The sequence below is a fragment of the Rutidosis leptorrhynchoides genome, chromosome 11, assembly GCF_046630445.1.
Source record: "Rutidosis leptorrhynchoides isolate AG116_Rl617_1_P2 chromosome 11, CSIRO_AGI_Rlap_v1, whole genome shotgun sequence".
NCBI classification, from domain to species: domain Eukaryota; kingdom Viridiplantae; phylum Streptophyta; class Magnoliopsida; order Asterales; family Asteraceae; genus Rutidosis; species Rutidosis leptorrhynchoides.
The window spans coordinates 98,584,810-98,609,298 of record NC_092343.1 but is presented as its reverse complement, the minus strand read 5'-3'; the positions used below and the strand labels follow the sequence as shown (position 1 = coordinate 98,609,298).

The following is a 24,489-nucleotide window of genomic DNA, read 5'->3' as shown; positions in this document are numbered from 1 at the left end:
ACCTTAAATTCAATCCCATTTGAATTTATTAATTCTACTGTTCTGTATGGAAAAACTCTTTTGACTATGAATGGTCCAGACCATCTTGATTTCAATTTTTCCAGAAATAGCTTGAATCGTGAATTGAAAAGAAGAACTCTGTCTCCTTCCTTAAATTCTTTTGTACTTCTGATTCTTTTATCATGTTATTTCTTCGTTCTTTCCTTATAGATTAATGAATTTTCATATGCATCATGTCTTAATTCTTCTAATTCATTTAGTTGACTTAATCGTAGACGACCGGCTTCATGCAAATCAAGATTACATGTCTTCAAAGCCCAGAATGCTTTGTGCTCAATTTCTACTGGAAGGTGACATGCTTTCCGTAAACGAGTTTAAAAGGTGTGGTTCCAATTGGAGTTTTGTAGGCTGTTCTAAAACCCAGAGTGCATCCTCCAATTTCATGGACCATTCCTTCGAATTTGATCCTACAGTTTTCTCTAGAATATGTTTTAAAGCTTGGTTGGTATTTTCAACTTGTACACTTGTTTGTGGATGATAAGCGGTTGAGATTTTATGAGTTGCTCCATATCTTTTGAGAACTTTCTCAAGTTGGTTATTACAAAAATGAGTACCCCGATCACTTATTAAAGCTTTCGGTGTTCCGAACCTTGCAAAAAGACGTTTTAAGAAGTTGACTACAACTCGTGCATCGTTAGTTGGGAGAGCTTGTGCTTCCGTCCATTTAGATACATAATAAATGGCTACGAGAATATAGAGATTATTATGAGATTTTGGAAATGGACCCATAAAGTCAATACCCCAAACATCAAATACTTCACATACTTGAATGACATTTTGTGGCATTTCATCACGTTGACTTATTTTTCCGGCCCTTTGACATGCATCACAGGATTTACAAAGAAGGTGTGCGTCTTTGAAAATTGTAGGCCAATAGAATCTAGCGTCATAAACTTTTCTTGCGATAAGCTGAGGCCCATAATGCCCTCCTGTTGGTCATGTGTGACAATGATTTAAGATTTGACTAGCTTCATCTCCGAATACACATCGGCGTATTATTCCATCGGGACAATTTTGAATAAATGTGGATCTTCCCAAAAATAGTGTTTTATATCACTAAAGAATTTCTTTCGTTTTTGGTACGACAACACTTTTTCAAGGAATCCACATACTAAGTAGTTTGCATAGTCTGCAAACCATGAAATTTCATTATAATCGATTTTCAAAAGATATTCATCAGGAAAGTTATCTTGTATAGCCGATTCATTTAGAACTTCTAATTCAGGATTTTCAAGACGAGAATGATGATCAGCTGCGAGATTTTTTGCTCCCTTTTTGTTTCGGATCTCAATATCGAACTCTTGTAAGAGTAAGATCCAACGGATTAATCATGGTTTGGCATCTTGTTTTGAAAATAGGTATCTAAGAGCAGAATGGTCGGTATAGACCACCATTTTTGCTAGAACGAGATATGAACGAAATTTGTCAAAAGCAAAGACAATAGCAAGGAGTTCTTTTTCGGTAGTTGTGTAATTTGTTTGTGCTCCTTGTAACGTCTTACTAGCATAATATATAGGTTGAAATCATTTTTCAATCCTTTGTCCTAAAACGGCTCCCATTGCAAAATCACTTGCATCGCACTTGAGTTCAAATGGCAGATTCCAATTTGGAGTTATCATGATTGGCGCATTAGTGAGTTTTTCTTTAAGAATATTAAAAGATTTGATGCATTCATCTGAAAAGATGAATGGAGCATATTTTTCTAGGAGTTTATTCATCGGAGTGGCAATTTTAGAAAAGTCTTTTATGAAACGTCGGTAAAAACCGGCATGCCCTAGAAAACTCCTAACTCCTCTAACATTGGTGGGATGTGGAAGTTTAGCAATTACATCTACTTTAGCTCTATCCACTTCAATTCCTTCCTTTGAAATTTTATGACCAAGAACGATGCCTTCTTTAACCATGAAATGGCATTTCTCCCAATTAAGTACTAGATTTGATTGTTCGCATCTAATAAGCATTCGTTCAAGATTAACTAGACATGTTTCAAAAGTATCACCGAAGACTGAAAAGTCATCCATGAAAACTTCCATGCATTCTTCTATCATGTCGTGAAAAATCACCATCATGCATCTTTGAAAGGTTGCAGGGGCATTGAAAAGTCCAAATGGCATGCGTTTGTAAGCAAAGGTACCATAAGGGCACGTGAAGGTGGTTTTCTCTTGGTCCTCGGGTGCGATTGGAATTTGAAAGTATCCGGAGAAACCGTCAAGAAAACAATAGTAACTGTTTCCGGCTAATCTTTCCAACATTTGATCAATGAAAGGTAAAGGAAATTGATCTTTTCTGGTGGCGTCATTTAGTTTTCTATAATCAATACAAACACGCCATCCCGTTACAGCCCTAGTAGGAATAAGCTCATATTTTTCATTTGTGATGACAGTCATGCCACCCTTCTTAGGTACACATTGAACTGGGCTTACCCATGGACTATCAAAGATTGGATAAATTAAACCTGCATCGAGCAGTTTAATTATTTCTCTCTTAACAACATCTTGCATATTTGGATTTAGTCTTCGTTGGCGTTGCACATATGTTTTATGACCTTCTTCCATAAGGATTTTATGTGTACAATACGAAGGACTTATGCCTTTAATGTCATGAATCTTCCATGCAATAGCTGGTTTATGAGCTTTTAGCACAGAAATGAGTTGAGATTTTTCATTTTTCGTAAGAGAAGACGATATTATTACAGGTAATTCAGATTCACCATGTAAATAAGCGTATTCCAAATGGTTTGGAAGTGGCTTTAACTCTAATATCGGTGGTTCTTCTATCGGTGATTTGTATCGATATCTGTCTTCCTCTTTTAGCATTTGAAGTTCTTCTGTTGTGGGTTCATATTCATTAGCCATAAGTGCAGCTAACATTTCAGCTTCATCAATTGGTTCAGTTCCTTCTCCTAAAGAACATTCTCCTGTTCCTTGTAATTATGAAAATTCTTGTAACAATTCTGCATGTGAATCTATAGTTTGAATATAATAACATGTATCATCTGCAGATTGCGGTTGTTGCATTGCTCTCTCAACAGAAAAGGTAACACTCTCGTCCTCTATACTTAGGGTCAGTTTCTTACCAAACACGTCTATTATTGCTTTAGCCGTATTTAAGAATGGTCTTCCTAATATGAGAGGAACTCGAGAATCTTCTTCCATGTCCAGAATAACAAAATCTACTGGAAAAACTAAAGTACCAACTTTAACTAGCATATTTTCCATTATCCCTCTAGGATATTTTACTGATCGATCGGCTAGTTGTATACTTATTCATGTTGGTTTCAATTCTCCGAGGTCTAGTTTAGCGTATAATGAATATGCCATTAAATTTATACTAGCACCTAAGTCTGTCAGTGCTTCTATTGAACTAAGACTACCCAGAAAACATGGAATTGTGAAACTACCTGGATCTGATTATTTTTCTGGTAGTTTATTTAACAGCACTGCAGAACAATTAGCATTCATTGTAACAGCCGAGAGTTCTCTCATTTTCTTTCTATTTGTGATTAGATCTTTCAAGAATTTAGCATATATTGGCATTCCTGAAATCACATCAATGAAAGGAAGATTGACATTTATTTGTTTAAACATATTCAAAAATTTGAATTGCTCGGCTTCAAGTCTTTCTTTTCTCATTTTACTCGGGTAAGGAAGTGGTGGTAGGTATGGTTTAACATAAGGCTTTGCCTTAACTGTATTATATTCATTAACCTTTTCAACTACCGGTTCTGTTTCCTTCTCTTACTCAGGCTGTGGTGCTTGTGGAGTAGGAATAGAGTCATCAGAAATTACAGGTATTTCAGGTGGTTTAAGTGTAATACCACTTCTTGTGGTAATGGCTTTAGCTGTTTCATTCCGAGGGTTAGCATTTGTATCGCTAGGTAGACTCCCCGGTTTTCTTTCACCTATCAACCTTGCTAGGTTACTTACTTCTTATTCCAGATTTTGAATAGAAGCGTGTTGATTTCTAAATGCTTGAGCATTTTGTTCATTCGTTTGTTTCTGAGATGTGAAAAATTGAGTTTGAGATTCAACTAGCTTCGACATCATATCTTCTAAATTTGGCTTTTTATCATCGGTTTGTGGTGGTTTATTTTGAAAAATAGGTCTTTGCTGGTTGTAAGTATTATTAGATACTTTTTGATTGCTAGGACCTTGTTGGTTGCTGTATGGAACATTTCGGTTATAATTCTGATTTTGATTGTAGTTTGGTCTTGGCGGTTGATAATTATTCTGATAATTATTTCCAGGCCTTTGGTTCATGTATGATACATTCTCTCTTTGTTCCATTGTTTGTTCAATACTGAGACAATCTTTTGTCAAATGTGGTCCTCCACACTGCTCACAACTAATTCGTATTGCGTGAATATCTTTAGTCATCTTTTCCATTCTCCTCTCGAAAGCATCTATCTTTGCGGAAATGGAATCAAAGTCATGGCTAAAATCGGCTCTAGCTGCTTTAGATGATCTAACGATGTCTTTTTCTTGATGCCACTCATGTGAGTGGGAGGCTGTGTTATCAATAATTTTGTAAGCTTAAGTTGCGGTTTTCTTCATAATGGAACCACCAGCTGCTATGTCGATATCTTTTTGTGTAGTAATGTCGCATCCTTGGTAGAATATTTGTACTATTTGATAAGACTCTAAACCATGTTGAGGTCATCCACTCAATAACTTTTCGAATCTTGTCCACGCTTGATATAAAGTTTCATTTGGCTTTTGTGTGAACGTAACAATTTCTCCTTGAAGTCTCACGGCTTTAGATGCCGGAAAGAATCTTTTAAGAAATTTTTCAACTAAAACATCCCATGTATCAATCGCCCCTTCAGGTAACGATTCTAACCAATCTTTGGCTTCTCCCTTTAAAGTCCAGGGAAATAACATGAGATAGATCTGTTCATCCTCAACTTCTCTGATTTTGAATAGAGTACAAATCTTATTAAAGGTTCAAAGATGTTCGTTTGGATCTTCTTTTGGCGTACCACTAAATTGGCATTGATTAGTTACCATGTGTAGGATTTGTCCTTTGATTTCATAATCTGGTGCGTTAATGTCTGGTTGAGTAATTGCATGACCTTGGCCCGTGCGTGTGGCTCTCATTCGATCCTCCATACTTAGAGGTTCCTGATTTTCCATAATTGAATTTGTTGAATCTGAATCACTAGGGGATTCTGTTTTTAATGGTTTCTTCCTCTACAATCTCTAGTTGAATGATTTGTGGTTCAAGATCTCTTAATTGTCCTTGAATATCCTCCGGGTTCTCAGTTGTGAGGTTGGGTTCAAAGAATGGATTATCGGAAATTTGATTGGAGTACTTGGTCGACTAGATGATGATTCTAAAGAAAAATCAACGGCAACAATGTTGGCTAGATGTCTTGATCGAGTTACAGGTGGTGAACGTATGAAAGGTGGTGAACGTTTTGCTCGGTGCATTCACTGAATATCCTATTAGTTATAAAAATAAAAAAAATTATATAAGTTATCAAATTAATAGACTTTTCTGATTTTGCCCACGTTTCGAGTAGCCAATAGATGCAGCAGGTAGCCAGGACCCTTTAAATCGGAAGCCCACAACTCGGCACTAATAAATCCAACTATTACTACGAACCAGAAAATTTGGATGTCTATCAATTTAACCGCTTAAAATAATTTTTCGTCAAAATTTTAAAGAAGATAAAAATCTATGTCCTAAAAACTAGAGCAAGCGCGTCGAGAAATAAGAGTCGAAAAACAAACGTCGAAAAACAAACAGTCGAAAAATAAAAATAAGAAAATAAAGCGTCGAAACTTAGAATTCTAAAAACTTAAGACTAAAAGTTGCGTCTAAAGGTATTAAAGCTTAAAAGAAATTCTATATCCAAAATGGCAATAACTTAAAAAGGCACTAAAATCTATTAAATACTAAAGCGATAAGCGACGTTGTAAAATTCTAAAGCGTCTAAATATTAATCTAAAGAAAAAGCACTTAAGAGATTTTACGGCAAAGCCTAAAAACCTAGAAATATAAAATTACTACGGTAAAATACTAAGTTTAAAACTAATTACGAACAATAAATTATAAAAGTTACGAATTAAACGATAATAAAGAAAAATACAAAATACAAAAATAAACTAAGTTGATACAAATACAATTTTACAAAAATATTATTTTTATATTATTATTTTATAAAAGTATTATTTTATATAGTTAACAAGAATATTAAAACTTAATAATACTAATTATAAATTAAAACTAAAATTTAAAAACTAATTAATTATGCAACCCAAATTAGGGTTAACAATAATAATAATAATAATTAATAAAACTTACGCGTAATAAATGTTGTCTTAGGTTTCAGGCTTGTCAGAATACCTCATGCGGTCGCATGGGTATCAAGCATTGTAGCCATGCGATCGCATGGCAATGCAGATTCAGAATGATGCAGTTTAAAAATCGACAGGTTCAGCGTATTTTTTTCTGTTTTTAATTTATAGAAAAATATACTTTAAATAAAACTTATATATACAAAAAATAATACTTATTAGTTTTTTGTAACTAAAAAAAACTTTTTAATTTAAACACTTAAAAAAAATATAGAAATATATTTTTCTTTTTATGTTTTTATATTTTTGTTTTTAATATTTAAAACTTATGTAAATATATTTTTACAAAAATAGCTTAAAACTAAATTTTTTTATATAGTTCTATGGCGTCCCCGGTAGCGGTGCCAAAAACACTTGATGTGTGCGAGGTGTAGTACGTAATACTATTAATTTTACTACGAAATACTATTAAATAAGATACAATTTTACACATGTTATTTATTTATTTATTGAATGGATATACCTAAACCTTGCTACAACACTTGTAGGTAGTGTACCTAATCGTAGAGTAGTTTAGTTTTTAGTAAGTCTGGTTCGTTCTACAAGGAGTCAGCTAAATTTAACGCTATATTTATTTTAAACTATATTTGTATAAATATATATAAGTAATATTATTATTATTATAAAAGGGAGATTTTACCGTTTAATGACCGGTTTGTCGATTTTAAGATTTAAATCACAGTTAAAACCTAATGTAAAATATTAAATATAAAAATAACTTAATTTAAAGCGTAAAGTAAATGACGATAAATAAAAGTGCGATAAATAAAAGTACGATAATTAAAAGTGCAATAATTTGAAGTACGAAAAATAAAATGACGATAAATAAAAGTGCGATGAGATATAAAATAAAGGAATTATGCTTATTTAAACTTCCGTAATCATGATGTTCGACGTGTTGATTTTAATTTATTACCATGGGTTAATTGTCCTTTGTCCTGGATTATTCGATATGTCCATCTGGTTTTTGTCCATAACAGTCCATCGGTCATAAATATAAAGTGCGAGTGTCCTCTTCAAATTACCCTTATACTCGAAGTCAAATATTCCAACTAATTGGGGACGTAAACTGTAATAAGGTTTTAATACATTGTTAATGATTACACCAGGTTATCGACTGTGTGCAATCCAAGGTTTTAATACTTTATTAACAATTACACCAAGAGTCCTTGTATGTAATCCACCCTGTTTTAATGAGTCCATTGACTATTAATCCATTTCCGTGTCTGGTTAAATGAACGATTATTAGTATTTATAAATATCCCGCCCATCGTGTCCGATCGAGTATATGTGGTTATTTATAATTACCTCAAATTGTAAATCTCTATATTAAATTAACGAACTATCATTCAGTTAAACAAATATAAAGCTCATTAATAGCCCATCGTCCAGTTTCCACAAGTGTCGGTCTTTTGTCCAAACCCCAATTATGGTCCAAAGCCCAATAACCTCGTCTTAATATTTAGTCCAACATCACGATTACTTCGGCTTAAATAAACATAATAATAACTTAGCTACGAGACATTAGTTTAAAAAGGTTGAACATAACTTACAATGAGTATTAATCGCGTAGTGTTACACGGACAGAATTTCGACTTACAAACTAAAAACATTCGCCAATATAACCTTATTATTATTAACTTAATATTAGAATAATAATTATAAAATATAAATATATATTGAGAGAGTGAGAGATCATTGAATGAAGGTGTACATAAAATGTCCGAAATATGTTGCTATTTATAGATGTGGCCAGGTCCTCGGTGCCATGCGATCACATGGGAATAAGGTACCCAGGTCATGCGATCGCATGGCCTTCTTTTCCTGCTCTATTTGCTTCCAAAAACGTGGGCGGCTCTTGATTTATTTATTTTATAATATAATATATAATTTTATATAATTATATATACATTATATTATATTCTTATGCATAGTTGACTTGTTATTTTAGGTCCGTTGCATCGCGCGTTGATAGTTGGTTCATGTCCCGGTTTCGAATTTTCGAACGTCCTTTCGTACGATTTAATAACTTGTACTTTGCGTTTTGCGGCTTGTACTCTTGTAATTTCTAGACGTTTCTCATCAATAAATTGAACCACTTTAATTGTACTTTATACTTTTTAGCGTTTTGGTCATTTGCGTCTTCAAATCGTCGAATCTGTCTTTTGTCTTCACTTTTTAATATTTAAACGAATATCACTTGTAAATAGAACAATTGCAACTAAAAGCTTGTCTTTCTTGAAGGATAATGCTATGAAATATGTGTTCATTTTTAGCATTATCAAATATTCCCACACTTGAGCGTTGCTTGTCCTCAAGCAATATAGAACTTGAATATAACTTTACTAGAATCACTTCTTTATTCTTCACACTTTGTACATCAGTGATTTTAATACGGCGGTATGAACAATGATAGTAACGTTGTGGTTTACAGTCCCACATGACTATAAAAATTTAGATCCTTTAGGAAATTGGATCTTTATGAAAACATTGATCTTTTGAAAATTCATTCTAGCTTTTACCCTAGATAACTTTTCCGGAATAACCCTTCACCGGTGTTTGCAAAATTTTTTTGTGGGTTTTGTGGGTTTCAGATTTGAAAATTTTAGCTCAAAATTTGCGGTTTTGTGTCACCCACTTACTAACCTTGTATTGGGAAAGCAACACGTCCAGTATACTTGCTCCGTATATTACCTTTCGGTAAACTACCGTCCGGTTGTAAAGGAAAGCGTTGAACAAGCAACTGTTAAGGCAATGTCTAATGACATGCTTTTGATTATGGTCTATATCGTGTTGGATGCAATTACTATCCTTTGTAGGAGCAATAGTAAAGATCACCCTATAGTTTTTTGGTCTGGTACAAGGTCCTGTCTTCGACCATGCTATGCAACCACCGTTCTTACGGTTGACACCCGATTTGGTTCAGCTGACCTAATGAATTCTGGTGAATTCTTAGGATTTTACGTTCAATGGTAATGAACGCATTGAAAATAGGTTTTCAGAAAACAAATCGGTTTATAATTTTGATCAAAATATTTTATTGTTCAAGCTCGAGTTTAGATATCATTGAATTCCATGAGTTTGAAATCTCAATCTTTAAGGTCAATCTCAAGGATTGAGTAATATCAGGCTTAAAAGCTGATTTTTGATCTTTTAAGGAGATTATCCTTTCTGGGGATCTGATTTATTAGTCTTATAAGCTATTTTTCACGGTGCCCCCCCCATTGTACGAGACAGATCCTCTCATGGTTAGGATAAGTCTGACCACTTAGCGACCCTGTTTGATGCTGAGGTCCGTGGATTTCCAGCTGATTTTCGAGAAAACTTTTCAAGGTTTTTCGTAGACTTTACAACTAGTCTGGACGACAACTTCCTGACCTAAATGAAGAAGCGCGTGTCTTTTTTTCGGAAGACTTTACTTCCTTTTAAATTTCATTTATATTACAATAAACTGGGTAAAACTGATTAATATCGTCTAAAACAAAAGTATCTTCAATTATTTGTACAAAAATATGTGATATATTTTTTAAATAACTTGGTAAATTTTTTCCACACTTGGCTTTTATTTTTCTTTCTTTGCCTTTTTATTTTCTTCTATTCCATTTTAAATGAATTCAAGCGTTTTGGGTTGTTTCTCAATTTATGTCCTTTCCGAGGTAACAATAATTTCGGTGTTAACACCTAGTTTTATCGTTCATAAATATGTATAAACATGATTTTGAGTTCATTTAGTTAAAAATTTTAAAATTTTTACTAGAAGTGGATAGTCAGTATATAAGACTAGGGCTGTTCTTTATTATCAGAGAGCACTAAATTCTAATACAACTACTACGTTACTAATATTTTAACGGTGGCTATTAAACCAAGTGTATAAGTCAAATTTTTTTTTTAAACCGAAAGAATTTAATCCCTTCCCACACTTAAGATCTTGCAATGCCCTCATTTGCAAGAAATCAGTAACAATTTAAATTATTGAGGGTGATTAGCGTAGAAAAATGATTAAATTTTACCAACATTTCCAAACATATTGTTGATTATTTGAATGATAAATGGTGCACATCATTTTTTCATTCCTGCAGTTGTTATTTCACATATATTTTGCATCTTGTCGTCAAAATTAGTTACTTTTGCTGAACTTAATGCCAGTCTTTGAAAATGCGCTGTTTTACCCTGTTGTGTACATGAAATAAAATACATACAATACAAATATAAACATGCATGGTATTTTGAAATGGGACTTAATATCCCACTTTCAAATTACAAAAATGAAATATTAGTACATAATAATAAAAATGTTAAACATTACATAAAATTATCAAAATGTTAAATGTTTAACATAAATAGATAAAAATAATAAAAGATTAGAAATCACCAATGGAACACTATTGATTTGGATAGGGATTCCAGTTCATATCATCGCTCGGGTTCCATGGTTGGTGATAGGTGTCCTGGTAGGTTTGATTGGGGTCGTACAGGTCAAAGGGTGGTCGCATGTCGGGCTGATGTGGTGGATAGTAAGCAGGTCGAGTCGGGATGTAGTTATGTGGTACCTGATATGATAGCTGGCTCATGATTTGGTGCTGATGAACTTGCCAGCTATCGTGTTGACGTCGTCTGGAGAGCTCATACTCATCCGTGGCTCTCCACTGCTCATACTGATGTCGCCTAGCCTGGTTATTCATTTCCACCTCATCTACATGCTGGAAGACATCAGTATAACTATCCCTAATGTCATCTCCTTCCTCCATCTCCTCATCCGAACCCCTCTCTACCTGTGGATGGGTGCCCTGATATGGTATTGGCATATTGTGCCTCCGTTTTAGTACTTTTGCACCTTGATAAACCTGCAAGCCTATGCTCTCGGCTTGTTCCTCAATCTCTACCATCGGACCCCCATGCTCTTTATCTACACCTAAGTACTCTCCAATGAGAGTAACAAAAATACCTCCCCCTATAATACTTCCTGCCTGCATACCCTCAACAACTTTAGATAAATAGTAGCCTACGCAATAAGGAATGTTAACAAAGCTCCTCAGGTCTCGAATACACTTAAGATAGAATAAATCGTTTAGGGTCATTTTCTCTTTGTTTTTACCCCGTTGTGTAATTGAGTTCGCTAAGAATCTATCTATTATCCGGAGCTCTGCTCTATCAATATCTAAGTAGGAGTGTCTTCCACCCCGCGTAAATTTCCTAAATCTTGACATACGCCTCCATATGGCGTTAGCGTCAAAATTCCTATCTACTCTTTCACCTTCAGCAATTAAACTATTACAATCAGGTGTAATAATCTCAGCGGGGGTGTAGATCAGTAAAGCCCTAGCCATGTCTAGCATGGACATTCTGTACATTGTACCTCCTAAAACAAATCTAATAAAACTTTTATCTCCTAACATAGTAACTTCATTATTTAACTCTATAGTGCTAAGCAATTCAACACACCATTCTCTATATATAGTTCTACGTGTAGTAAATAAGTGAATCCAATCATTAAATGCAGAGTTACCATACCTCTGAACTAGTAAATCCCTAACCGGTTCGGCTAAGTTAACCGCTTCTAAAGGCTCCCAATCAATTACCCGAGGCATTTCAATATTTTTGTGGTAAAGAATGTGCATGTTCTTTTAAAATTTCGGGTATTCTGTCCAACAACGATCGAATCTTAGGTTGGGATGTAACTGTTGGTCATCGATAAGTGGGTGCATAATCCTCGGGTGAGGCTGAAATTGACGATAATGAGTGTAAAACAGTGGTTCCGGCTCATAATATAGCAAGTGTTGATCATAATGTTGTTGTTGTTCAGGTTGGGGTTCCGGTTGTGGTTCTTGATCAGGTTCTTGTTCAGGTTGTGTCATACCTCCAAATAGGGCCGGGGAAATATGACTTCACAATATCACAACACAAGTATGTATAAATGATAACGACTCTATATGAGATGTTTTAATGGATAACCAATGTATTAAAGCAGCGGAAAGTATTAATTCATTACAATAATTGTTTTAATGCAAATATATGAATGTATAAATGAGGACTCCAAAAGCAGCAAAGTCCAAATAGCAAATAATCTTTAGCAATCTTCACCTGAGACAAAACATGCTTAAAGTGTCAACCAAAAAGGTTGAGTGAACAACATAGGTTTAATAATTATAACAAGTTTTTAGACCACAAGATTTAGTTATCAAACGTAAATGCTGAAGTTATGATATCGAGACAAAAACAAAGTTACCCCTGGACACCTTGAAGTGTCAGTGTCGTTTAATCATTATTATGTAACCAAAGACCAACGGTCAAATGGTTAGAGACATCACTCTCAATAGCGCTATTCACAATAACTAAGCTTACCAAAATTTCAGTAATTAACGATATCATGGTAGGGATTTAGCATGAATCAAAGCATGTCAGCACAGTTAAACAGTTTTCGGGTACTTGTGTCTAAGTGTAAAATAGTTTAAAAGCAAGCATGTGTCTCACCCCAAAAGTTCAAAATAAGTATACAAAGAAAGTTAAAAAGTGGGGCTATGAAGTTCACCTTAATAGCAAGCAAGAAAAATCCACTCAAGTAGTATGAATGGAGTGTGTAATCGGAGATCTCAACCTAGAGATATAATGTTCAATTAATTAATGTCTAATAGACATAAAGATTGTTTATTAATATAGTAAACTATATTAACAGTGACCGTTCTTGAGAAAAGTTATATTTAAATAAGTGATAATATACTTAGTGTACTTAAGTGTTACTATATAGATAAGTGTATAGGTTATACAAATAATAGTATTATTATGGAATAATAGTATTATTATTTAATTAATCAACTATTATGTATACTTATCATTATATAATTATACCTATGTGATACATACATATATATATTCTTTATTATTATTATACATGTATGTGTTCATAACTTTACGATATATATATACATTAGGTGTAGGTGTTACATATACATAAGTGTAAGATGTTACATATATATATATATATATATATATATATATATATATATATATATATATATATATATATATACACTTATTACTTTTTATTACTATGTTTACTAACTTATATACCTTGCACAATACACATTCATACATACATACACACGTACATATACATACATATATACACATACATATACACGTATGTATATATCTAAATATATACACAAGCATATATCTACCTTTACATATGTACATACATACGTATGCATGCATGCATGCATGCACGTATATCATCTTTATTATTACTTATTATTTTAACTCATGCACATGAAATCATAACCTAATTATCATTACCTTAAAGTAATAGCTTTAACATAAAATCATAAGTTTTTAACTTAATAACTAGCAATATTTTTAGTCATAATCAATTCATAATTCTTTGTCTATCTTTACTAACTAGTTATTAATCAACTTCAACACAAAGATCATGATCATATTTAACCCTAATCTTAATAATCATAATCATACTCGTTATCATCTTTTAATTATACTTTTACTTTTCACATAAAATCATAATTCTTATTCCTACATAAAATCATAATCAATACATGACATTCATTACTAGTTCATACCCTATGTCATATTCATAACCAAATTTCAACATAAGATCATAACTTCTTATTAATAACTAATCATAATACTTGATTAAGATCTTACCCTAAATACTTTTAACTTATCATTATTCTTTTATCATACGTTAAATCTCATACATAAACCTTTTCATATATTAACACTAATCTTTACTAACCACAATTATCATCCATTCCAATTTTATGCCTACTAGTTCATATTAATTTACGTAAATATACTAACTAAATTATAACCAAATAACTTTTAACCTCATTCATAATACTTTTTAATTTAACAATCTTATTAATCACCATCAAAATCTTTTACGATACTTTTTAACCTTATTCATACATGATCATACTTAATTCATCGTATACATAATACTTATAACAACATAAAAGTAATCGATTTAAAGCAAGATTATACTAGGGTTTTAGGACTACCTTAACAAGATTGAAATCAAGAATTATGATGATGTGGGTGATTCAAAAATAGCCAGACCAGTAGCAGCAACAATAACGACCCAAAAGGCTGTTTTGGGTCAGAATAAGCTCGACAGAAATTAGCAGCAGCACAGCAAGAAATCACGACCAACAGGAGGTTTTTCTTCGGCTTCTTTGGTCACGAAAGGCAGCAGCAAGAAACAGAAAATAACACGCAGCAATAAGCAGAAACAATGAGTGATCTTGGGCTGTAAAAGGTATCGAATAATACAGCAGATACAGAAGTAACTTACTTGAGTTCCCTGGATGTTTTGGACTGAACAGACGAGTTGTAAGCAGGCAGAAAAAAAATGCAGCTAACCAGTGATTTGTGGACTATTTTCGTTGCACCAGAACAGCATAAAAACATAGCAACACAAGCAGCAGAACAGGTCGATTATGGGCTGTTTTGATGGCAAATTGCAGCAGAATAATTGCAGGTTAAAAGGGCTGTTTGATAGCGAAAACAGGAGGCTGAACAGCAGCAGGAAAAGTGGCGATTGCAGGCAGAAGAAGGGATGTGGTGGTGGCGTATTTGCAGGCTGTTTTTGGAGGTTAAAGTCGACTGAAAAGGGGCTGTGATGGAGGGCTGTTTAGTAGACTAAAAAGGAGGGAAAAGAAGCTGTATTATGTCGACTAAAGCAGCAAAAAGGGGAATGATTTTGGGCTGCAGAATTAGTCGACCAAAACACAAAGGAAAAGGGTTTAATTGTGAATGAAAATCCATGAATTAGAGGTCTTTTTATAGTAATAGCATTAGGTGTTTGAATCCAACTCAAAGTTTAAAAGTGAGGAAGAGATTAGGATTAAGGCTAGAGGTTGTATTTAAATTAGGATTAGGATACAAGCATTTGAGTTTGGCTAGGATTGGTTTAACTAAAAAGATCAAGTTTAATTCCTATTTTTTTTACATCTAGCCGAATTATTATACATGTATTATATATTTATATATATATATATTTTTTTAAAGTTATTATTATTATTAAGTTACATTTATTTAAATACCTTTTATTTATTCAATTCACTTATTAGTCCATGTCTTTTTGTTACATTTTAACTTAGTTCTAATTAGTTTTCAAATTTATATTTGTCACCATTTAATATTATTACATATAGTTTATTTTACTAATTTAGTATTAGGGTTAGGATTTTATTATTTAATACTAAATGGTGTTAGGGTTTAGTATTTAATGTTTTGGGGTTAGATTTAGGGATTTAAATATGATTAGGGTTTTAGTATTTAATAAATTCAAGTATTAATTACGATCATTAATTATGAACGGATAACAACCCTAATTATATACTGAATAAGTCAATGAAACCTTAGGGGCAAATTTGGAAATTTCAAATTAGAAAAATGAGGGTTGTTATAGGTTGTCTAGACGATGATGCACCGTCTTTATCTGTATTTCTCTGCAAAACACATTAAATACAAAATTTGTACATCGAAATAAGCATTAGTGTTAGCAAAATAACAAATTAAAATAATTTCAATAACATGTTTAATCCATATTAACTTATATTCATTTTCATATTTTTATCAATTATACAAATTTTCAAATAAGCATATATGAAAAGGTATACAAAGTTCATAAGCATTCAACTCAAATAACATGTTAAAATAACCATTACTAGCAATTAAACAAGTTTCAAATGGCAATTACATCAATTTAATCAAGTTCATGAATTTTAGACTTAAAAAGTCCACTTTGATGCTCAAAAATCATGTCTAGGATCAAAGTTTGGATCATTTAGCTACCTAAACATGTTACACTACTTAATTTAGCAATAATTCATAACAAAAATCGGCCATAACCTGTTTATATCAAAAAGCCCCAAATTGCTCAAGAACGCAAACCCTAGATTTCTAAAAAATTTGAAGCTTAAGGCTTCAAATCATGACAAATAGCATCAATCTAGGTTATACAAGCATAGTATACTAAGAATTTAACTCTAATTACTCTAGAAATCATCAAAATTAAATTAGGACAATTAATTATAACTATCACAAAAATTAGGAAATTTAGGAGTTTAGGGGTGAAATTTCTACCTTTTTGCTTCCCCATCTGAAGAAAGGCATGATTATAGCGGATTATAGCACGAAATTTCGTTGAATTTGGTGAAAAATTGAAGATTTGAGGAGTGTTTTAGAGTGTGTTCGTGTATGTGTGTGTTGAAGTGATGGAAACAGAGGCAGTCGACTGAATTTTAATCATCTCACCAGGTCAGGCCTACCATGCGATCGCATGATTTTAAAGGCCAAACCCCATGCGATCGCATGGGGTGTATTCCCTTTTTTTTTTCATAATAACCTTTTACTTATAAAAACAAAAATTGAATAAATTTAAATTTTAGTTTCTTTTTAGATTGAGGGCGTTTCGGTACGTTTACCTAGTTCGTCTCTCGACAAAATTTTAAAATTTGTCATTTTAAAGCGATTGTTTTAAAAGCAAAGATTTTTGGATTTATTTTTTTAATGTTTTTGGCATACTTTAGATCAATAAAATTAAAAATAATGATAATAAAATTTCTCGCCCCACCCTCGGGTAAAGCAATTTCAGTTCAATGACCTAGTCTTCAACTTACGACGAATTTTAAATATCAAAATTTTAACTTAATGAAATAAAGTACATTTTTGTTTTTAAATTCACACCAAACTTAAATTTAAAATGCATAAAATTTCATATAAATATTATTAATATTTATATACATTAATTTTACAAACTTATATTTAAAAATAATATAGTTATATATTAATTTTAAAAACAAGGTAAAAATAAAAATAAAAATCTTTTTGGTCGTTTATCTCACTTTAATCAATCAAATATTAACAAAAATATACGTCCCTCTTTTGGGTAAAGTAATTTCGGCTATATTACCTAGTTTTACTCCTGACGAATTTCTGAAATATTTTGGACTGATTGATTAAAGATATTTATACCTTATGAATAAACGGTAAATTTCACAGTGATGAATTAAATTTTTGTATGATATTAATAATTTCGGTTTCGCATACCTAATTTTATTGAATATCAATTTAATACTTTATAGTGAACGATTCGGCGTTTATTATCAAAAGGTTAAAAGCAATAAATAAAAACAAATAAAAACTGTACATACTTACCTGTGAGATAGAATTCTTAGAGACCTGCTTTAGCCGACTCATAGGAGAGTCGTTTGATTTGGTTCTCCATAGCTAAATAAGCGTAACCTCGAATTTTCAATAACTTTTCTTCTAAACATATGAACGGTCCTTCTCTGCATAGAGTAACGAACTTGGTATTGGAATGTGTTTGATTGTTCGAACATTTCCCTTCGTGTGACCATTTTCTGCATTTATGACATCTTTCAAGGTGTCGTGCTCTTCTTTTTGTTGCGAATTTTGATTTTCCTTTACCAAAATGTGTCTTATTATGATTCTTCCTGAGTTCTTTCCTCACTTTGTCCATTTTTCCTCTTATGAATGATACCAGTTCACTCGGGAAGATGTTATTATTACGTTTAGTAATCATAGCGTGTAGTAGTAGACCATGGTTCAAATCAAAGGAATTCTTCATCTCGTAAAACCTAAAAGAAATAAAAATTCAGAATGGAGGGAGAAGACTAGTTCTTTAGGGTCTGCTAGGGAAAGACCAATCGGATTTCATTCTCGAGAGCTACACAAAAACAGAATATCTAACTCTAACAGAAATTCATATTACCCTTAAAAGATTCGAATCTTCCCACACTTAGTTAGCTGTGGTGTCGAAATTGTGATTAACTTCATCTTCAACTTCCATTGGATTATCTATGTAATGTTTAACTCTGTGACCATTAACCTTAAATTCAATCCCATTTGAATTTATTAATTCTACTGTTCCGTACGGAAAAACTCTTTTGACTATGAATGGTCCAGACCATCTTGATTTCAATTTTCCAGGAAATAGCTTGAATCGTGAATTGAAAAAAGAAGAACTCTGTCTCCTTCCTTAAATTCTTTTGTACTTCTGATTCTTTTATCATGTTATTTCTTCGTTCTTTCATGTCTTAATTCTTCTAATTCGTTTAGTTGACTTAACCGTAGACGACCGGCTTCATGCAAATCAAGATTAGATGTCTTCAAAGCGATGCTTTGTGCTCAATTTCTACTGGAAGGTGACATGCTTTTCCGTAAACGAGTTTAAAAGGTGTGGTTCCAATTGGAGTTTTGTAGGCTGTTCTAAAAGCCCAGAGTGCATCCTCTAATTTCATGGACCATTCCTTCGGATTTGATCCTACAATTTTCTCTAGAATACGTTTTAAAGCTCGGTTGGTATTTTCAACTTGTCCACTTGTTTGTGGATGATAAGCGGTTGAGATTTTATGAGTTGCTCCATATCTTTTGAGAACTTTCTCAAGTTGGTTATTACAAAAATGAGTACCCCGATCACTTATTAAAGCTTTCGGTGTTCTGAACCTTGCAAAAAGACGTTTTAAGAAGTTGACTACAACTCGTGCATCGTTAGTTGGAAGAGCTTGTGCTTCCGCCCATTTAGATACATAGTCAATGGCTACGAGAATATAGAAATTATTATGAGATTTTGGAAATGGACACATAAAGTCAATACCCCAAATATCAAATACTTCACATACTTGAATGACATTTTGTGGCATTTCATCACGTTGACTTATTTTTCCAGCCCTTTGACATGCATCACAGGATTTACAAAGAAGGTGTGCCTCTTTGAAAATTGTAGGCCAATAGAATCCAGCGTCATAAACTTTTCTTGCGGTAAGCTGAGGCCCATAATGCCCTCCTGTTGGACTTGTGTGACAATGGTTTAAGATTTGACTAGCTTCATCTACGAATACACATAGGCGTATTATTCCATTGGGACAACATTTGAATAAATGTGGATCTTCCCAAAAATAGTGTTTTATATCACTAAAAAAATTCTTTCGTTTTTGGTACGACAACCCTTTTTCAAGGAATCCACATACTAAGTAGTTTGCATAGTCTGCAAACCATGGAATTTCATTATAATCGATTTTCAAAAGATATTCATCAGGAAAGTTATCTTGTATAGCCGATTCATTTAGAACTTCTAATTCAGGATTTTCAAGATGAGAAAGATGATCTAACATCGAACACTTGTAAGAGTAAGATCTAACAGATTAATCGTGGTTTGGCATCTTGTTTTGAAAATAGGTATCTAAGAGCAGAATGGTCGGTATAGACCACCGTTTTTGCTAGAACGAGATATGAACGAAATTTGTCAAAAGCAAAGACAATAGCAAGGAGTTCTTTTTCGGTAGTTGTGTAATTTGTTTGTGCTCCTTGTAACATCTTACTAGCATAATATATAGGTTGAAATCATTTTTCAATCCTTTGTCCTAAAACGGCTCCCATTGCAAAATCACTTGCATCGCACATGAGTTCAAATGGCAGATTCCAATTTGGAGTTATCATTATCGGCGCATTAGTGAGTTTTTCTTTAAGAATATTAAAAGATTTGATGCATTCATCTGAAAAGATGAATGGAGCATCTTTTTCTAGGAGTTTATTCATCGGAGTGGTAATTTTAGAAAAGTCTTTTATGAAACGTCGGTAAACACCGGCATGCCCTAGAAAACTCCTAACTCCTCTAACATTGGTGGGATGTAAAAGTTTAGCAATTACATCTACTTTAGCTCTATCCACTTCAATTCCTTCCTTTGAAATTTTATGACCAAGAACGATGCCTTCTTTAACCATGAAATGGCATTTCTCCCAATTAAGTACTAGATTTGATTGTTCGCATCTAATAAGCATTCGTTCAAGATTAACTAGACATGTTTCAAAAGTATCACCGAAGACTGAAAAGTCATCTATGAAAACTTCCATGCATTCTTCTATCATATCGTGAAAAATCGCCATCATGCACCTTTGAAAGGTTGCAGGGGCGTTGCAAAGTCCAAATGGCATGCGTTTGTAAGCAAAAGTACCATAAGGGCACGTGAAGGTGGTTTTCTCTTGGTCCTCGGGTGCGATTGGAATTTGAAAGTATACGGAGAAACCGTCAAGAAAACAATAGTAACTGTTTCCGGCTAATCTTTCCAACATTGATCAATGAAAGGTAAAGGTAAGTGATGACAGTCCTAGTAGGAATAAGCTTATCTTTTTCATTTGTGATGACAGTCATGCCACCCTTCTTAGGTACACATTGAACTGGGCTTACCCATGGACTGTCAGAGATTGAATAAATTAAACCTGCATCGAGCAGTTTAATTATTTCTTTCTTAACAACATCTTATATATTTGGATTTAGTCTTCGTTGGTGTTGCACATATGTTTTATGACCTTATTTCATAAGGATTTTATGTGTGCAATACGAAGGACTTATGCCTTTAATGTCATGAATCTTCCATGCAATAGCTGGTTTATGAGCTTTTAGCACAGAAATGAGTTGATATTTTTCATTTTTCGTAAGAGAAGATGATATTATTATAGGAAATTCAGATTCACCATGTAAATAAGCGTATTCCAAATAGTTTGGAAGTGGCTTTAACTCTAATATCGGTGGTTCTTCTATCGATGATTTGTATCGATATATGTCTTCCTCTTTTAGCATTTGAAGTTCTTCTGTTGTTGGTTCGTATTCATTAGCCATAAGTGCAGCTAACATTTCAGCTTCATCAATTGGTTCAGTTCCTTCCCCTAAAGAACATTCTCCTGTTCCTTGTAATTCTGGAAATTCTTGTAACAATTCTGCATGTGAATCTATAGTTTGAATATGAAAGGACCCGTTCATATACATTATAAACGATTCACAATAGTTGATTACATCGCGAGGTATTTGACCTCTATATGATACATTTTACAAACATTGCATTCGTTTTTAAAAGACAAACTTTCTTTACATCAAAAATTGGCGGCATGCATACCATTTCATATTACATCCAACTATAATTGACTTAATATTAATCTTGATGAACTCACCGACTCGAATGCAACGTCTTTCAAAGTATGTCTTGAATGACTCCAAGTAATATCCTTAAAATGAGCTAATGCACAACGGAAGATTTCTTTAATACTTGAGAATAAACATACTTTAAAGTGTCAACCAAAAGGTTGGTGAGTTCATTAGTTTATCATAATCCATCATTTCTGTAATAGTAATAGACCACAAGATTTCAGTTTCTATAAATATTCGTACACTCGCAAGTGTATAAAAGTATTCTATAAGTTGTAGGCACCCGGTAACAAGCCTTAACGTTCATGTTTTACCCTCTGAAGTACACCAGATCAGGTGTGTTTAAAATAACCTCGAAGTACTAAAGCATCCCATAGTCAGGATGGGGTTTGTCAGACCCAATAGATCTATCTTTAAGATTCGCCCCTACCGTACATAGACAAGTAGTTTAATGTTACCAAGCTAAGGGTATATTTCTGGTTTAAACCCACATAGAATTAGTTTTAGTACTTTTGCCTATTTCGTAAAACATTTATAAATCAGCGCATGTATTCTCAGCCCAAAAATATATATAAAAAGAGAGCAAATGAAACTCACAATATTGTATTTCGTAGCAATTATGTATATGACGGCACTAAACAAGTGCAGGGTTTGTCTCGGATTCACGAACCTATATTAAGTATATATATTTATATGTTGGTCAATATCTGTCTAACAATTTAGGTCAAGTCGTAGTGTATCACAATCCTAATGCTCGAGACCGACATGCAAAAGTCAACAAAAGTCAACTTGACCCAAAATGACTTCCAAAATCTATACATGTTTATTATATAACTTATATATAGTAGTTTTATATATTTAAATATATTTATCAGATCTTATTATACTAAATAATACAAGTCATTTATTAATAAATAAAAATTTATATTAAAATTCATATATGATAAAAATATACTTTTATATATCTCAAGTAATAAAATTTATAAAATTCACTTAATATCATAAAAATATAGTGGTATGTATTATTAATGTAATTACATTACGTGTGGTAAAAATATCTTTGTACGCATATTTATTTGATAAAATAATATTGATAATAATGATGATGATAAAAATAATAAAATGATAGTTTCAATAAAAATATTAATTTTTAGTAATAAAGATAATTTTAGCAATAACATCAACTGATAACAGTTATAATAATCGTTTTAATAATAATATTAAAATTAATGATAATTCAGTTGACCATATCTTTTAATCCGTTCATCGAAACCACACGATTTCTAAATGAAAAGTTATTAATTTTTTCTTCAGCTTTTCAACGACATGCATATCATATAACTTATCTCAGTAGCATATGTATCAAATTCGTGATTTATCATAAACTATTTAACGACGAAACTAAGCATACAAACATGCATAATCATATATACTCGAGCACTAGTCAGGGATACACTATTAATATATAAAAGATAAGATATTAATGCTCACGTATCAATATTGTGATTCAATATTGCAGGAAAGTACGTAGACGCAACAAAAATGATAAACGTTAGGTTGACCTCACGAGCAATACCCTCGATCAATACCCATAACCTTCATAGCTATAACCCATAATTTCCTTAGCTCTATCCCATTTGAAAACTTGTTTTGAAATTGTCTGAATATAACTCCGTCGTAGTATTTTATGTATACTAATAATATCTTGAAATAATACTAAGTAAATATATATATATATGTAATTTGATTGAGAGAGTTTAGAGAAATATATTTTTAAGTTTCTATGAAATAATGAAACCTATTGAATTCTATTTATAATAGATTTTTGAATTATTAAAGTGAATTATTAAAGTATGAATTATTAAAGTGAATTATTAAATTATGAATTATTAAAGTGAATTATTAAAGTATGAATTATTAAAGTGAATTATTAAAGTATGAATTATTAAAGTGAATTATTAAAGTATGAATTATTAAAGTGAATTATTAAAGTATGAATTATTAAAGTGAATTATTAAAATATGAATTATTAAAGTTAAAGTAAAGTAAAAGTAAAGTAAAGGTAAAGTTAAAGTTAAAGTATAGTAAAAGTATAAAACTATGTACGTATAATACGTGTAGAAAAAAATATATATAATATTAATTTAAATCGTTTTATATATTTAATAAAATAAAATATAAATATCGTTATCTTTATCATACTGGTTAAGTATTGAGTTGTCAAAAAGAATAGATTTCTTAAATCACAGTGGACCTCATAACATAGGCCCGTAATCATATCATAATGTATCTGATAATTCAATTATTTGATATTATCTCTTAATTCTGTCGATAAATATATCGAAACAAATATGTTCATGTAAAGTATCATATATCTAATACTTTGTTAATGCTTTCAGTTAATATTATATATTATATATACATATCTATATACACATAATTGTTCGTGAATTGTCGAACACGGTCAAAGGGTAATTGATTACATGAATGTAGTTCCAAACTTTTTGAGATTCAACATTACAAATTCTGCTTATCGTGTCGGAAACATATAAACGTTAAGTTTATATTTGGTCGGAAATTTTCGGGTCGTCACAGAATATAATAACATGTATCATCTGCAGATTGCGGTTGTTGCATGGCTCTATCAATAGAAAAGGTAACACTCTCGTCCTCTATAATTAGGGTTAGTTTTTTACCAAACACGTCTATTATTGCTTTAGCCGTGTTTAATAATGGTCTTCCTTATATGAGAGGAACTCGAGAATCTTCTTCCATGTCCAGAATAACAAAATCTACTGGAAATACAAAAGTACCAACTTTAACTAGCATATTTTCCATTATCCCTCTAGATATTTTACTGATCGATCGGCTAGTTGTATACTTATTCGTGTTGGTTTCAATTCTCCGAGGTCTAGTTTAGCGTATAATGAATATGGCATTAAATTTATACTAGCACCTAAGTCTGCCAGTGCTTCTATTGAACTAAGACTACCCAGAAAACATGGAATTGTGAAACTTCCTGGATCTGATTATTTTTCCTAATGCCCCGTCCTAATCCATCTGGATGAATACATTACATTTGGTTACATCTCGAGGTACTTGACCTCT

The 24,489-nt window shown here is 32.3% G+C and overlaps 1 non-coding gene across 1 annotated transcript; it reads left to right on the top strand.

Moving 5' to 3' along the window:
* Positions 1-4,701: 4,701 nt before the first annotated feature.
* On the top strand, positions 4,702-4,808 carry LOC139879251 (small nucleolar RNA R71). The gene has a single exon (XR_011770104.1). It is a non-coding gene; the product is annotated as a small nucleolar RNA R71 (small nucleolar RNA).
* The last annotated feature ends 19,681 nt before the right edge of the window (positions 4,809-24,489 follow it).